This window comes from Pristiophorus japonicus, chromosome 11, assembly GCF_044704955.1.
Source record: "Pristiophorus japonicus isolate sPriJap1 chromosome 11, sPriJap1.hap1, whole genome shotgun sequence".
Taxonomy (NCBI): domain Eukaryota; kingdom Metazoa; phylum Chordata; class Chondrichthyes; family Pristiophoridae; genus Pristiophorus; species Pristiophorus japonicus.
Window position 1 is genome coordinate 212,738,721 of NC_091987.1, and position 11,491 is coordinate 212,750,211.

An 11,491-nucleotide genomic window follows, 5' to 3' on the forward strand; every position below is an offset into this window, starting at 1 on the left:
AGTGCTGTAAACTACATCTTTAATAGATCATATATACAAAGGTAGATAAATCTTAGCTCAGAAAGAGACCATTCAACTCAAAGCTCCCCCTCCACATCATGATCTTCAAGCCCTACATTGCAACAGTGACTACACTTCAAAAAAATACTTCATTGACTGTAAAGTGCTTTGAGCTATCAGGAGGTCAAGAAAGATGCTATATAAATGCAAGTCTTTCTTTAACATTGGGTTTATTTCGAAGTCGTTCAATGTTTTTGCCACGGTTACCTTGCTGGGTCCAATTGTTGCTTCATTTGAGTAAAGTAATATTTCCCAACGTTATGTTTCCCTGATCTACTTTGAAGCAATATTCCAGTTTTACCTAATCAATGCTATTAAATATTTGTGTATTTTATTTCAGGAGGTCACTCAACTCTTTTTTGCAAATCAGAGCTTAACCGCTTCCAATCTTTCTTCATAGAGCATTCTATTTACTCTGATCAGCCTTGCTGTGTCCCCTCGACAGGTGCCAGGCCTGCTCCCTGATTTCACATGGGTTCTGGTGGGTGGGGAGTGGGCATATGTTGTGATGCACGCCGGATCGAATTGTGGGGGGGGGGATAGGCTGGACCACAGGGTCCTTACCTGTCCATCATTTGCATACGAACATGATGAACAAGGAGGGAGGAGAAAGTAAGGAGGGAAAAATAGGAGTGGGGCAGAAGGAGAGAAAAAGGAGTGGGGCGGAAGGAGAGGAGGGAGGGAGGGATGTTAGGAAATGACTGCTGTGGGAGGATGAATGAGGCACCCACAATGTTCACACGTGTAGAACAAAAGCCACACAAATGTGCCCTTACACCCGGCACGGCTCCAGTTGGATGAAGAGCAAACCCCTGGCTCACTGTTGGACTGGGAGCAGGGGGTCGGTGCGGGACAGTGAGGCACAACCCTCCGGCCCAGCCCACCGACTCCAGGCTCAAATCAAGTAACAAAAACTTCCGCCGAGTGGAGCCGAAGAGGTAGATTTTGCCATTTAACAACAGAAGGGGCGCCGGGTGGGAGGGGAGGGGGGCCGAGGATTACACAGGAGGATCCCAGAGTGTGGGGTGAGGGAACAGAGGGGGGGTAAACTCTCTCTGGGTGAAATCTATGGTACATCAACATGTTTCCTATACAGAATGTCCCCGCAACATTGATGAGGGGGGGGGGGGGGGGGGGGGGGGGATATCCCTTATATCTCCAGCCCCTGAACTATCTATTGTATCCATATTACAGTCAAAGTGCATGGCGATGGCCAAACCCGGAATTACACCACGTGCCATTCAGCTATGGGATCATTTAAAACGTGATAAAGTAGAGAAAGTCTGACTAAAATCTCTGAACACTAACTTGCAAAAACCGATTGCGCCCGAGTGTGTCTCAATCCTCCCTCGGAATCTGCTCCTACTCCTGAACTTACTGGGTGCGCCCCACAGACATGACACTGAGCCCCCAACACTCGGTCTTAGAAAGTCTTAAAACTGCCAGGAGACCAGTTTGTAATCCAATGGCTACAGCTCACGGGCAGAATCTGTAAGTGCTAAGCGAGAGAAAGGCAGCTCCTAAGTTAATTCATTTACTGTAATTGTAATTATTAACTGAACTAACTATTGAAACCCTCGCACTAATCCTGCCCCGCTGACACCTGCCTGCACTACACACCCCAACTCCAGCTGCAGCATGCGGCGAGAGAGGGACGTGTGTGTGTTTCAAAGAAAATAAAAGCTATTTTGCCCTGAACTACCACACCCTTGTCAAACAGCAACTTTGATTCAGCAAAAGCACCGGCGGATTTCCCAATGCATCGGTTTTTACCCAGGGAGGGATGTGTGTGTGAACGTTGTGCAGCAAGGCACTCTCCAGTTGCTACTTAAATCAACATTGTAACCCCCGCAGGCCAGCGTGTGAAAAGGTGTCCGCGATCATTCGCACCCGGCCGCTCTCTGCTTCAGTTACAATGCTCCCGTCTCGCTGCAGCCAATGTCCCTCTCCTCCCCAGCCTCTATTCCGCTCCTCCCCTCTCCCCTAACCCCCCCCCCCCCCCAGTCGCCCCATTCCCCCTGTCCCCACTCTTCATTTCCCATTTTTCCTCCTCCCACCCTCCCGATGCACTTGCCCATTTCAAGTCAGTTGCACTGCACAGCAAATCACTCAACGCCTCGCGATTACCACATTGTTACAGTCATAATATATAAATTAGGCACGGCAGCTCTGAACCATTGCACACAGATTTAAATTAACTGATGAGGAGAGGGAAAGAGGATAAACATTTCGCAGGAAGAGAATTACAAGTCAGAAGACGAGGTTGCAAATTCTTCCAGGTGTCAGAGCGAGCCCAGGGCTGTAGGAAGATGTATATAACGGTACTTGCCCATATCCAGGCAAGCGTTCAAATATACAAACCGAGAGAGAGAGAGAGAGAGAGAGAGAGAGAGAGAGATTTTAAAGCCCCGCACCGACCTTCACTAGCCCAATACTGCCCAGATCGAAGCGTGAGATCCGAGCAGCGATCCCTCCAACCCTCCCTCTGCCGGCGCAAACAGCACTGTGAACAAGCGCTATACCCGGCAGAGCCCCGCCATCAATTGAAACACTCACACACATCCCTGCTGATCATGGCGAAAAAAAATAAATACAAAGCCAGCCGGCTCCGCAGCCGCAGCCAATAAACTAAAAACAAAATGCAACTGGGAGAGAGAGAAAAATCACAGATACATTTAGCAAAAAAGAGGGGGGGTTTTAAAATTCTAAGTGCATGACAACAAAGACAAGAGCCAGCTCCTCTGGCAACAAGCACGTTACAAATGTATCTCTCACACAGTTTGTGTCTAACCTTCGGAGGGATGCAAGCCGGTATCTCGTCAAGTGAGTTTTACAGACTAAATATTCTCTTATCGACACAAAGAATCAAGCACCAGGGTTGTAAACAAGCATTTGCAAAAAAAAAGAGACATACACACACTCAATTATCACACACACAGCTAGTTGCATTCTTTTTTTTGCATACCTTATTTTTGCGCTCTCTCTCTGCATATATAAAAAAAGAGCAAAACCTATTTATGTATAAACACACACAGCCCAACACAATCGCCTTTCGTTGAGCACCAGCCTCAGTCTGGAGCGACTTACCCGAATGATGCACGCTAGTGTTAGCGCAGCGCATACACACACATACACACAGCAGTTCGGAGTGCGCGCCGAGCCGCACTCACTCACACCTCCCGGCCCGACTGGAGCAACCCACACCGCCACACGTCATCCCCTCGCGCTCAGCCCGGCTCCCCGCCACATCACAGCGCTGGAGCCGCCCGGCACAGCCACAGGCTTGGGCTGTGACAGCTGGGGCCGCGCCATCTTTCATCCTGGCACACGCACCCCATTATTATTGTGAATTATACACATACACACAATGTATGATAGATAGATAAATAGACACACACAAAAAAATATAAATACAAATAAATATATATCTCAATATATTAAAAATAGATATAAATAATCTTTTTAATGGAATCTTGATCAATTTCGTCCCCGACAATTTTATGCACGAGTATTTTCTATACAAATGGAATTGCAGGTGATAAATACTTTAATATAATCTGTACTCGCTACTACAGTGCACCTTACACTAATTCCCAAGGAACACGCCGCCGATACTGCGAACAAACCACCAGTCTCGGGTACCAGCTTGTTTATTTCTGCCTATATTGCATTTTAAAGAAAAAAGTATTTCCCTCGCACTTAAAAAAAAATTTAGCTCCGCTATTTAACTTTCCGAAGCTGATCCTGAAGTTTTCAACCGCATCATTGAATATGGGGGGGGGGGGGGCTCACGGTTCGAAGACCCTCTTCATTTATCACAATACACAGATCTCTGATTAACTGCAACCGTGCATTTACCGAGACATTTCTCTCGCCCAATGCACGGCGGGGAGTGATCAATGGAACTTCATCATTTTCATTTCCCTCACCAGCTCCGCTTTGGTCTGGCTAAAACTGCTTTGAAAGGCATCAGGAACGCACATTAGTCTTAAAAACTCAAAACAGAACCACGTTACTGCATTAACCGCGTATACAAAAATTATTATGTACCATATATTAAAGAAACGCCGATATTAATATTGATTTCATACCAGATAAGATTCTAAAGATGTGGTTACAACGCTGCCAATTTATTTTCGGTTATCAGAAGCCTGTGTAAAGTCTTGTTTATTGCATTCAATCATGCAGTTATTAAATAAACATCTTCGATATCTCCAGTCTAACATGCGGTTAATATTCGCATCTCTTGAATGATGAAAAAATCTGCTCAGTCACGAAAAGGAAATGATTCAATTATTTTTCCTATTGCAGTAAGAACCTTTAAAACACACGTTTCTAGCCAGCAATGTGCTGTAGGCGGGCCACAGAATATCCCCAGTGCATTTCATTTAAGGCGGAGTTTTGTTACACATTATACAAGCGCCAAAAAACAGAACTTGCAATAAGCAGACTGACTTGCATACAAGATACTGGACAGACTGTCTGTATAATTACCACTACATCATATATTGCACGTTATAGATTATATGCGCAAGTCATTAAAATTAATTAAAAACATGCAAGGACTCTATACCAATACTGAGTATCTGCACACTGTATAAAATGTTTGTATTTAAGTCACCACATTACTATGAGTCACTATGTTATTATCGACTACGTATAATTTAGCGATCCCCCTATGGTATTACTGACTATGCAAACAATTTACAAACTAGTGTGTGTAAGTAGTGACTATATTGCTGTATATGCAGGCGTAATCAGTGCTGATACTCTGTAAGAAATAAAGAAAAGACTTGCATTTATATAGCGCCTTTCTCGACCTCAGGACATCCCAAAGCGCTTTACAGCCAATGAAGTACTTGGCGTGTAGTCACTGTTGTAATGTAGGAAATGCGGCAGCCATTTTGCGCACAGCAAGCTCCCACAAACAGCAATGTGATAATGACCAGATCATCTGTTTTAGTGTTGTTGATTGAGAGATAATTATAGGGATAACTCCCCTGCTCTTCTTCAAAATAGTGCAATGGGATCCTTTAGGTCCAGCTGAGAGCAGACGGGTCCTCGGTTTAACAGCTCACCCAAAAGGCGGCACCTCTGACAGTGCAACACTCCCTCAGCAGTGCACTGGAGTGATAGCCTGGATTTGTGTACACGATGTGCTCAAGTCTCGAGTGAGACTTGAACCCATCATCTTTGAGTGCTACCCACTGAATATTTCCTATACTATTACTGACTGAACAAACAAAGTATTTTAAATATTACGGACTCTATAAAATGTAAAGAGTCACGATTCCATTACTGGCTGCGTACACTGTGCAGAATGTCATTGTTACTGACAGTATATCGTATATTATTGTACATGTAAGGATTCGTAACAATAACTCCACTAACCACTGTAAATGTCATTGCAGTGTTACTGACAGCATGTGCAAGAGTGCTCAGTAGTGTTTGTGCCAGAGTGATGTGTCGAGTTAAGCTTGAACAGGTCTGGGTTGACAACGATGCAAGAAGCGACATTGAGCACAGTCCGGCGCGGACACGCAATGAATAACCACCGCGGGATTTCACCGAGGAAGAGTCCGGGATTATTAGGAAAAAACACACGTGAGTGTTGGACGCACAATGAACGCCGGATCAAAACGCACGCCAGACAACATAACTTCAGGGACTGAGCCATCGCAAGTTACGGGATATCGGATTAAAATCCAACCGTTTGCAATCAGATGAAGCAAGTATCCCTCATCTCGGTAAAGAAAATGCATCGGAAAAATAAATAATTAAAAATACTTCACAACCGGGAGCTGAAGAAGTGGGGGATCGGTGAGGCTTTATAAACCCCGAATGGGTGCATTGGGAAACATTGGTTCTAACTGCGGCTTGAGTGCCCCCGCGGGTCTGGTTGATAAGGACTTACCCCTCCAGTCTCTGCCAGGCAGTGCAACCTCTTTTGTAAACGCATGGATATAAACAAAAGCCAATAACCGCTTCGGCACCGCACTCGTGTGAAACTCGCATCACAAACTAGCAAGTTAACGGCAGGCACCGCCTGATTGAAGTTCAGCGCAAGTGATTTCATTGCAATTTAAATGCAAATATTTGCAAATATGGAGGCAGTGCACCCCTCCGGCTAAAGTGGCAGCACTTTGGAAATTCATGCATTTTTACATTTCAGCGCGGAATAGGTTTTGTTTTACCAGGAATGGACTGAGTGCTAACAGAGCAATTCTATATTTAAAAAAAATATATATTTAAAAGCCTGTGTCGTTTACAAGCCAGTGACATGTACACCATTTCACATCAATCAAACTGAACGTTAACCATGTAATTCAGTGAAGTACTTACTTAATGGGCGAAAAAACACTTGGGAACCAATTTACATTTTGAATGGAAAATAAACTACCCCCAACCCACAAATATAATTCAAATCGATTTTTTTTGGGGGGGGGGGTCAGTTAATTAGCAATTAAACGCAAATAGGGAAACGTGAATTGCTGAGCTCAAGTAGTGTGGGGGTGTGGGGGGGTCTTCAATCGCCCAAGGATCACTGCAAACCGCCCGTAAAGTTGTTTCGCCTTATCACAAAGCGTGTGTTATTTATAATACCGTACCTTAAAAAAATACAGAACTTACCAAATTTTTCCAAAAAATGGTCAAAATTAATCAGGGGACGCGTGCCAGAAACTGGATTTAATTTGCTTTGTCCCCAAGGAGCTGTTTTTATGAAATCAAAACTAAGTTGGGGAACTCTGATAGAATTCCTTGTACTTTCCCCAACTAGTAAAAGTGGCTTTCTAACGCCCACACTTCGGATGGATTTGAAATTACAAATCCTACAAACTAACCTGCTTGCCCACTTCCAGATTTTTTCTGACGTCAATTGAGAAAGTTTTTTTCTTCTGCTGTCGCGTTTAACAGTTGGTTCCTGTTTTAAGAGTAAAGTTTCTGTCTCGCTGCGCCTTGGGATTGACTGCTTCAGAGTGTCAGGCGGTACCAAATGGTTTAAATCACCCCCTCAGCCGCCATGGTTCAAGTCGCCACCGGCCTCGGCTTCGCTCTGGCCCGATAATTGTACAGCTTGCTTACTTTATAACAGCCAGTTACTCCGTTCGATTTGCACACAGATAATTGCGGCCAGGTTTATAGCCCTTCCTAAGTATACCATCGCCCTCCATAGGTTACAAAGCCTGCACTATGCTCTTGTGTAGTATGGTCACCTCATGTGTGATCTGAAGACCAACATTAAACCCAGCTTTCACTGATTCCGTCATTATTGAGGCTTGCTGTATTCCTTCTAACCCCGCAAACTGCAATCATTACGACTTATTTCAATGATTTGAGAGAGGTGTTTAAAATCATATGAAGAAAGACTGGATCGACTAGGCTTATATTCAATGAAATTTAGAAGAATGAGAGGGGATCTCATGGAAACATATAAAATTCTGACGGGATTGGACACGTTAGATGCAGGAAGAATGTTCCCAATGTTGGGGAAGTCCAGAACCAGGGGGTCACAGTCTAAGGATAAGGGGTAAGCCATTTAGGATCGAGATGAGGAGAAAGTTCTTCACTCAGAGAATTGTAAACCTGTGGAATTCTCTACCGCAGAAAGTTGTTGGGGCCTGTTCATTAGATATATTCAAAAAGGAGTTAGATGTGGCCCTCACAGCTAAAGAGATCAAGGGGTATGGAGAGAAAGCAGGAATGGGGTAGTGAAGTTGCATGATCTGCCATGATCATATTGAATGGTGGTGCAGGCTCGAAGGGCCGAATGGCCTACTCCTGCACCTACTTTCTATGTTTCTATGTTTAGATACAGTAAATAAAGAGAAACTGTTTCCAATGGCTGAAGGGTCCTCAACCAAATATACAGATGTAAGGTGATTGGCAAAAGAACCAGAGGCTAAATGAGGGAAACATTTTTTTACGCAAAGAGTGGTTTGGATTTGAAACGCTCTGCCTGATACGGTGGTGAACACAGACTCAATAGGAGCCTTTGAAAGGGAATTGGATAAATACTTGAAGAAGAAAAATTGCCAGGATATGGGAAAAGAGCGGGGGGAGTGGGACTAAATGGATTGCTCTGCGAAAAAGCCAGCACACACTTGATGAGATGAATGGCCTCCTTCTGTGCTACAGTATTCGATGATTCTGTTCCTCATTCACAATGCACCTTTATCCATTAACTAGCTGAGCCTTGCAGACTAAGATGATGCGAAATTCAATCCCAGCCGATGCCCAGCTAGCTGATCTCAGGTAGGAAGGTAACAAGAGATCTCCAGACCAGTGTAAAAGGAAAGGAAAAAAAACAAAGATTTGCATTTCTCTAGCGCCTTTCACAACATTCCAAACACTTTACAGCCAATTAAGTACTTTCGAAGCAGGAGCAGGCAACACGGCCCCTCAAGCCTGCTCCGCCATTCAATCAGATCATGGCTGATCTTCGACATCAACTCGATCTTCCCGCATCATAAACATAAGAACATAAGAATTAGGAACAGGAGTAGGCCATCTAGCCCTTCGAGCCTGCTCCGCCATTCAACAACATCATGGCTGATCTGGCCGTGGACTCAGCTCCACTTACCCGCCCGCTCTCCGTAACCCTTAATTTCCTTATTGGTTAAAAATCTATCTATCTGTGATTTGAATACATTCAATGAGCTAGCCTCAACTGCTTCCTTGGGCAGAGAATTCCACAGATTCACAACCCTCTGGGAGAAGAAATTCCTTCTCAACTCGGTTTTAAATTGGCTCCCCCGTATTTTGAGGCTGTGTCCCCTAGTTCTAGTCTCCCCGACAAGTGGAAACAACCTCTCTGCCTCTATCTTGTCTATCCCTTTCATTATTTTAAATGTTTCTATAAGATCACCCCTCATCCTTCTGAACTCCAACGAGTAAAGACCCAGTCTACTCAATCTATCACCATAAGGTAACCCCCTCATCTCCGGTATCAGCCTAGTGAATCGTCTCTGTACCCGCTCCAAAGCTAGTATATCCTTCCTTAAGTAAGGTGACCAAAACTGCACGCAGTACTCCAGGTGTGGCCTCACCAATACCCTGTTCAGTTGCAGCAGGACCTCCCTGCTTTTGTACTCCATCCCTCTCGCAATGAAGGCCAACATTCCATTTGCCTTCCTGATTACCTGCTGCACCTTCAAACTAACTTTTTGGGATTCATGCACAAGGACCCCCAGGTCCCTCTGCACCGCAGCATGTTGTAATTTCTCCCCATTCAAATAATATTCCCTTTTACTGTTTTTTTTCCAAGATGGATGACCTCACACTTTCCGACATTGTAGTCCATCTGCCAAACCTTAGCCCATTTGCTTAACCTATCTAAATCTCTTTGCAGCCTCTCTGTGTCCTTACACAACCCGCTTTCCCACTAATCTTTGTGTCATCTGCAAATTTTGTTACATTACATTCTGTCCCCTCTTCCAGTCATCTATGTATATTGTAAACAGTTGTGGTCCCAGCACCGATCCCTGTGGCACACCACTAACCACCGATTTCCAACCCGAAAAGGACCCATTTATTCTGACTCTCTGCTTTCTGTTAGCCAGCCAATTCTCGATGCATGCTAATACATTTCCTCTGACTCCGCATACCTTTATCTTCTGCAGTAACTTTTGTGTGGCACTTTATCGAATGCCTTTTGGAAATCTAAATACAGCACATCCATCGGTACACCTCCATCCACCATGCTCATTATATCTTCAAAGAATTCCAGTAAATTAGTTAAACATGATTTCCCCTTCATGAATCCATGTTGCGTCTGCTTGATTGCACTATTCCTATCTAGATGTCACTATTTCTTCCTTAATGATAGCTTCAAGCATTTTCCCCACTACAGATATTAAACTAACCGGCCTATAGTTACCTGCCTTTTGTCTGCCCCTTTTTTAAACAGAGGCATTACATTAGCTGCTTTCCAATCCGCTGGTACCTCCCCAGAGTCCAGAGAATTTTGGTAGATTATAACCAATGCATCTGCTATAACTTCTGCCATCTCTTTTAATACCCTGGGATGCATTTCATCAGGACCAGGGGGCTTGTCTCCCTTGAGTCCCATTAGCCTGTCCAGCACTACTCCCCTAGTGATAGTGATTATCTCAAGGTCCTCCCTTCCCACATTCCCGTGACCAGCAATTTTTGGCATGGTTTTTGTGTCTTCCACTGTGAAGACGGAAGCAAAATAATTGTTTATGGTCTCAGCCATTTCCACATTTCTCATTATTAAATCCCCCTTCTCATCTTCTAAGGGACCAACATTTACTTTAGTCACTCTCTTCCGTTTTATATATCGGTAAAAACTTTTACTATCTGTTTTTATGTTTTGCGCAAGTTTACTTTCGTAATCTATCTTTCCTTTTTTTATTGCTTGCTTAGTCATTCTTTGCTGTCGTTTAAAATTTTCCCAATCTTCTAGTTTCCCACTAACCTTGGCCACCTTATACGCATTGGTTTTTAATTTGATACTCTTCTTTATTTCCTTGGTTATCCACGGCTGGTTATCCCTTCTCTTACCGCCCTTCTTTTTCAATGGAATATATTTTTGTTGAGCACTATGAAAGAGCTCCTTAAAAGTCCTCAACTGTTCCTCAATTGTGCCACCGTTTAGTCAGTGTTTCCAGTCTACTTTAGCCAACTCTGCCCTCATCCCACTGTAGTCCCCTTTGTTTAAGCATAGTACGCTCGTTTGAGACACTACTTCCTCACCCTCAATCTGTATTACAAATTCAACCATACTGTGATCACTCATTCCGAGAGGATCTTTTATTAGGAGATCGTTTATTATTCCTGTCTCATTACACAGGACCAGATCTAAGATAGCTTGCTCCCTTATAGGTTCTGTAACATACTGTTCTAAGAAACAATCCCATATGCATTCTATGAATGCTTCCTCCAGGCTACCCAGTGCGATTTGATTTGACCAATCGATATGTAGGTTAAAATCCCCCATGATTACTGCCGTTCCTTTTTCACATGCCTCCATTATTCCCTTGATTATTGCCCGCCCCACCGTGAAGTTATTATTTGGGGGCATATAAACTACGCCCACGAGTGACTTTTTCCCCTTACTATCTCTAATCTCCACTCACAATAATTCAACATTTTGTTCATTCAAGCCAATATCATCTCTCACAACTGCCCTGATATCATCCTTTATTAACAGAGCTACCCCACCTCCTTTCCCTTCTTGTCTATCTTTCCGAATTGTCAGATACCCCTGTATGTTTAATTTCCAGTCTTGGCCCCCCTGCAACCACGTTTCTGTAATGACCACCAAATCATACCCATTTGTAATGATGTGTACTGTCAACTCATTTACTTTATTTCGAATGCTGCGTGCGTTTAGGTAGAGTGGTTTAATACTAGTTTTTAAACCATGATTTTTACTTTTGACCCCTCCTGCAGCCCCTTTATATTCATA

The 11,491-nt window shown here is 43.8% G+C and overlaps 1 protein-coding gene across 6 annotated transcripts in view; it reads right to left on the reverse strand.

Annotated features, from left to right (window-relative positions):
• The window catches only part of zbtb16a (zinc finger and BTB domain containing 16a), a 283,192-nt gene extending 276,082 nt beyond the window's left edge, over positions 1–7,110 (reverse strand). For 3 of the 6 annotated variants that reach the window (XM_070893151.1, XM_070893150.1, XM_070893145.1), the window contains exon 1: positions 3,148–3,236. The gene's annotated coding sequence lies outside the window, so the exon portion shown is untranslated. Of the gene's footprint in view, positions 1–3,147; positions 3,237–4,151; positions 4,403–5,974; positions 6,025–6,902 lie in introns of those variants that run through there. The other 3 variants (XM_070893149.1, XM_070893148.1, XM_070893147.1) reach the window with 3 other exon arrangements.
• Positions 7,111–11,491: the final 4,381 nt, after the last annotated feature.